General features: G+C 51.9%; 1 protein-coding gene across 1 annotated transcript in view; it reads left to right on the top strand.

Moving 5' to 3' along the window:
* The first annotated feature begins 835 nt into the window (after positions 1-835).
* Positions 836-6,000, top strand: part of fam83h (family with sequence similarity 83 member H) — a 45,628-nt gene continuing 40,463 nt past the window's right edge. The window contains exon 1 of the mRNA XM_031903482.1: positions 836-915. The gene's annotated coding sequence lies outside the window, so the exon portion shown is untranslated. The remainder of the gene's footprint in view (positions 916-6,000) is intronic.

Here is a 6,000-nt window from a genome sequence, read left to right as displayed (position 1 = left end):
GGGGCGTGAGAGGCGGGGTGGAACGATGCCAGGGTGGGACGGTGCCGGGGGGGCGGTGCCGGGGCGTGAGAGGCGGGGTGGAACGATGCCAGGGTGGGGCGGTGCCGGGGGGCGGTGCCGGGGCGTGGTGGAACGATGCCAGGGTGGGGCGGTGCCGGGGGCGTGAGAGGCGGGGTGGAACGATGCCAGGGTGGGACGGTGCCGGGGGGGCGGTGCCGGGGCGTGAGAGGCGGGGTGGAACGATGCCAGGGTGGGACGGTGCCGGGGCGTGAGAGGCGGGGTGGAACGATGCCAGGGTGGGGCGGTGCCGGGGCGTGAGAGGCGGGGTGGAACGATGCCAGGGTGGGACGGTGCCGGGGGGCGGTGCCGGGGCGTGAGAGGTGGGGTGGAACGATGCCAGGGTGGGACGGTGCCGGGGGGGCGGTGCCGGGGCGTGAGAGGCGGGGTGGAACGATGCCAGGGTGGGACGGTGCCGGGGGAGCACAACAGAGACCCTTTCCGCACACAAAGCAATAAACGCCCGGGGCACACCGCTGGAGGGGTCGGCACTCTCCCAAAACCAACTTGGGAAAAAAGCAAATGGCGCTCAGAGCTACGAACTGGGGAACGAGCCCTTCAACGTTTATTGCGGAGGCGCAACGTTTCGGGGCAGAATCACCCCTTTATCAATAAAACACAGTGAATTTATACACAATTTATTAGCCACACCCCCACAGTTAATTGGTAAATTGGATCAATACTTCCACCCACCATCGTGTTAATTGGATTCCAATCCATTGAATGGATAATAAGAGCCAAAAATCCATTAACCCTTCATTGTGCAAAAGGGACCCTTCTCCTGTTCCAACCCCATCGCCCGGCAGAGTGGAGACATCGTATCATAGGAGAGAGTCCCCTGGATACCGGAACATAAAGGTAAGTGATTCGTGTGAAGTGAAAATGTGACTGAACCCTCGTTAGAAACAGGAATCCCAACCCGAAGCAATAGAATATCTGCCCCAACGGATCTGCCCCAACGGATCTGCCCCAACGGATCTGCCCCTGCAGCCTATTCACAAACTCACTTACCTGTAATAAATACAAACACACAACATTATATCCACAAACACCTAAACATCCACCGTTTAACCCAATAACAGCCCCTCTGGGATAATACCCTCCTCCTTACCTGACCTTTGTTTAAAGGAACAGTAACACCAAAAAATGAAAGTGTATAAAAGTAACTAAAATATAATGTGCTGCTGCCTGCACTGGTAAAAGTTGTGTGTTTGCTACAGTAACCCTACTATAGTTTATATAAATACCCCGCTGTGTAGCCCCGGGGGCAGCCATTCCTGCACTGGTACAGCTGGGGTGTTTGCTACAGAAACCCTACTATAGTTTATATAAATACCCCGCTGTGTAGCCCCGGGGGCAGCCATTCCTGCACTGGTACAGCTGGGGTGTTTGCTACAGAAACCCTACTATAGTTTATATAAATACCCCGCTGTGTAGCCCCGGGGCAGCCATTCCTGCCACCGGTACAGCTGGGGTGTTTGCCTACAGAAACCCTACTATAGTTTATATAAATACCCCGCTGTGTAGCCCCGGGGGCAGCCATTCCTGCACTGGTACAGCTGGGGTGTTTGCTACAGAAACCCTACTATAGTTTATATAAATACCCGCTGTGTAGCCCCGGGGGCAGCCATTCCTGCACCGGTACAGCTGGGGTGTTTGCTACAGAAACCCTACTATAGTTTATATAAATACCCCCGCTGTGTAGCCCCGGGGGCAGCCGTTCCTGCACTGGTACAGCTGGGGTGTTTGCTACAGAAACCCTACTATAGTTTATATAAATACCCCGCTGTGTAGCCCCGGGGGCAGCCATTCCTGCACCGGTACAGCTGGGGTGTTTGCTACAGAAACCCTACTATAGTTTATATAAATACCCCGCTGTGTAGCCCCGGGGGCAGCCGTTCCTGCACTGGTACAGCTGGGGTGTTTGCTACAGAAACCCTACTATAGTTTATATAAATACCCCGCTGTGTAGCCCCGGGGGCAGCCATTCCTGCACCGGTACAGCTGGGGTGTTTTGCTACAGAAACCCTACTATAGTTTATATAAATACCCCGCTGTGTAGCCCCGGGGGCAGCCATTCCTGCACTGGTACAGCTGGGGTGTTTGCTACAGAAACCCTACTATAGTTTATATAATACCCCGCTGTGTAGCCCCGGGGGCAGCCATTCCTGCACTGGTACAGCTGGGGTGTTTGCTACAGAAACCCTACTATAGTTTATATAAATACCCCCGCTGTGTAGCCCCGGGGGCAGCCATTCCTGCACTGGTACAGCTGGGGTGTTTGCTACAGAAACCCTACTATAGTTTATATAAATACCCCGCTGTGTAGCCCCGGGGGCAGCCATTCCTGCACTGGTACAGCTGGGGTGTTTGCCTACAGAAACCCTACTATAGTTTATATAAATACCCCGCTGTGTAGCCCTGGGGGCAGCCATTCCTGCACTGGTACAGCTGGGGTGTTTGCTACAGAAACCCTACTATAGTTTATATAAATACCCCGCTGTGTAGCCCCGGGGGCAGCCATTCCTGCACTGGTACAGCTGGGGTGTTTTGCTACAGAAACCCTACTATAGTTTATATAAATACCCCGCTGTGTAGCCCCGGGGGCAGCCATTCCTGCACCGGTACAACTGGGGTGTTTGCTACAGAAACCCTACTATAGTTTATATAAATACCCCGCTGTGTAGCCCCGGGGGCAGCCATTCCTGCACTGGTACAGCTGGGGTGTTTGCTACAGAAACCCTACTATAGTTTATATAAATACCCCGCTGTGTAGCCCCGGGGGCAGCCATTCCTGCACTGGTACAGCTGGGGTGTTTGCTACAGAAACCCTACTATAGTTTATATAAATACCCCGCTGTGTAGCCCCGGGGGCAGCCATTCCTGCACCGGTACAACTGGGGTGTTTGCTACAGAAACCCTACTATAGTTTATATAAATACCCCGCTGTGTAGCCCCGGGGGCAGCCATTCCTGCACCGGTACAGCTGGGGTGTTTGCTACAGAAACCCTACTATAGTTTATATAAATACCCCGCTGTGTAGCCCCGGGGGCAGCCATTCCTGCACTGGTACAGCTGGGGTGTTTGCTACAGAAACCCTACTATAGTTTATATAAATACCCCGCTGTGTAGCCCCGGGGGCAGCCATTCCTGCACCGGTACAGCTGGGGTGTTTGCTACAGAAACCCTACTATAGTTTATATAAATACCCCGCTGTGTAGCCCCGGGGGCAGCCATTCCTGCACCGGTACAGCTGGGGTGTTTGCTACAGAAACCCTACTATAGTTTATATAAATACCCCGCTGTGTAGCCCCGGGGGCAGCCATTCCTGCACTGGTACAGCTGGGGTGTTTGCTACAGAAACCCTACTATAGTTTATATAAATACCCCGCTGTGTAGCCCCGGGGGCAGCCATTCCTGCACTGGTACAGCTGGGGTGTTTGCTACAGAAACCCTACTATAGTTTATATAAATACCCCGCTGTGTAGCCCCGGGGGCAGCCATTCCTGCACTGGTACAGCTGGGGTGTTTGCTACAGAAACCCTACTATAGTTTATATAAATACCCCGCTGTGTAGCCCCGGGGGCAGCCATTCCTGCACCGGTACAGCTGGGGTGTTTGCCTACAGAAACCCTACTATAGTTTATATAAATACCCGCTGTGTAGCCCCGGGGGCAGCCATTCCTGCACTGGTACAGCTGGGGTGTTTGCTACAGAAACCCTACTATAGTTTATATAAATACCCCGCTGTGTAGCCCCGGGGGCAGCCATTCCTGCACGGTACAGCTGGGGTGTTTGCTACAGAAACCCTACTATAGTTTATATAAATACCCCGCTGTGTAGCCCGGGGGCAGCCATTCCTGCACCGGTACAACTGGGGTGTTTGCTACAGAAACCCTACTATAGTTTTATATAAATACCCCGCTGTGTAGCCCCGGGGGCAGCCATTCCTGCACTGGTACAGCTGGGGTGTTTGCTACAGAAACCCTACTATAGTTTATATAAATACCCCGCTGTGTAGCCCCGGGGGCAGCCATTCCTGCACTGGTACAGCTGGGGTGTTTGCTACAGAAACCCTACTATAGTTTATATAAATACCCCGCTGTGTAGCCCTGGGGGCAGCCATTCAAAGGGGAAAATGCCGAGGCACATAGCAGATAAGAGATAAACCACTATTATATTCTACAGAACTTATCTGTTATCTGCTATGTAACCTGTGCCTTTTCTCCTTTTTTCCAGCCTGAACGGCTGCCCCCGGGGCTACACAGCGGGGTATTTATATAAACTATAGTAGGGTTTCTGTAGCAAACACCCCAGCTGTACCAGTGCAGGAATGGCTGCCCCCAGGGCTACACAGCGGGGTATTTATATAAACTATAGTAGGGTTTCTGTAGCAAACACCCCAGCTGTACCAGTGCAGGAATAGCTGCCCCAGGGCTACACAGCGGGGTATTTATATAAACTATAGTAGGGTTTCTGTAGCAAACACCCCAGCTTTACCAGTGCAGGATCGGCTGCCCCCGGGGCTACACAGCGGGGTATTTATATAAACTATAGTAGGGTTTCTGGAGCAAACACCCCCAGCTGTACCAGTGCAGGAACGGCTGCCCCCGGGGCTACACAGCGGGGTATTTATATAAACTATAGTAGGGTTTCTGTAGCAAACACCCAGCTGTACCAGTGCAGGAATGGCTGCCCCCGGGGCTACACAGCGGGGTAATTTATATAAACTATAGTAGGGTTTCTGTAGCAAACACCCCAGCTGTACCAGTGCAGGAATGGCTGCCCCCGGGGCTACACAGCGGGGTATTTATATAAACTATAGTAGGGTTTCTGTAGCAAACACCCCAGCTGTACCAGTGCAGGAATGGCTGCCCCCGGGGCTACACAGCGGGGTATTTATATAAACTATAGTAGGGTTTCTGTAGCAAACACCCCAGCTGTACCGGTGCAGGAACGGCTGCCCCCGGGGTTACACAGCGGGGTATTTATATAAACTATAGTAGGGTTTCTGTAGCAAACACCCCAGCTGTACCGGTGCAGGAATGGCTGCCCCCGGGGCTACACAGCGGGGTATTTATATAAACTATAGTAGGGTTTCTGTAGCAAACACACCAGTTTTACCAGTGCAGGGCAATAGTGCATTATATTTTTATTACTTTAAAGCTCTTTTATTTTTTGGTGTTAATGTTCCTTTAATTTTGATTTTTTCCCAAATCTGCCATCTGACTTGCGCCCCCTGGTGGCCATGTGTAAAACAATGTTTGGCAAGTAAAGTCTCCCTTTTCTTTTCAATCTCCTTATTTTTTAAATTTTTCTTAATTCTCGGGGGTTGGGATTGGGGTTGGTAATTCCGTATAGTAGATTGGGCCTGCCCCACATAAGCCACCCCCAGGGGCACTTGATGCAGTGTATGACACCCCTACTCCCCCACGTTTAGTTACAGAGGCACAAATCCCAGGGGTAATTTGAACAAGTGGCCAAACTTAGGGTCAGTGGCTAGTAGCCCCCAATGTTTTAAAATTATATTTTTTCGTACCCTGACATTAATATCATATGATGTAATAAAGGGAATACGCTCAGCGCTTTCTGTTACCCTGCTTTTAGTTTTTAAAGCCTCATTTCTTGTCCCTGCCCCAGTGAGCTTACAATCTAAGGTCCCTATCCCATTCCCATCAGTCCCTGCCCCAGTGAGCTTACAATCTAAGGTCCCTATCCCATTCCCATCAGTCCCTGCCCCAGTGAGCTTACAATCTAAGGTCCCTATCACATTCCCATCAGCCCCTGCCCCAGTGAGCTTACAATCTAAGGCCCCTATCCCATTCCCATCAGCCCCTGCCCCAGTGAGCTTACAATCTAAGGCCCCTATCCCATTCCCATCAGCCCCTGCCCCAGTGAGCTTACAGTCTAAGGTCCCTATCACATTCCCATCAGTCCCTGCCC

Source organism: Xenopus tropicalis, chromosome 6 (genome assembly GCF_000004195.4).
Source record: "Xenopus tropicalis strain Nigerian chromosome 6, UCB_Xtro_10.0, whole genome shotgun sequence".
Taxonomy (NCBI): Eukaryota; Metazoa; Chordata; class Amphibia; order Anura; family Pipidae; genus Xenopus; species Xenopus tropicalis.
Note: the sequence above shows the minus strand (reverse complement) of the source record. Positions and strands in the feature narration are given on the sequence as shown.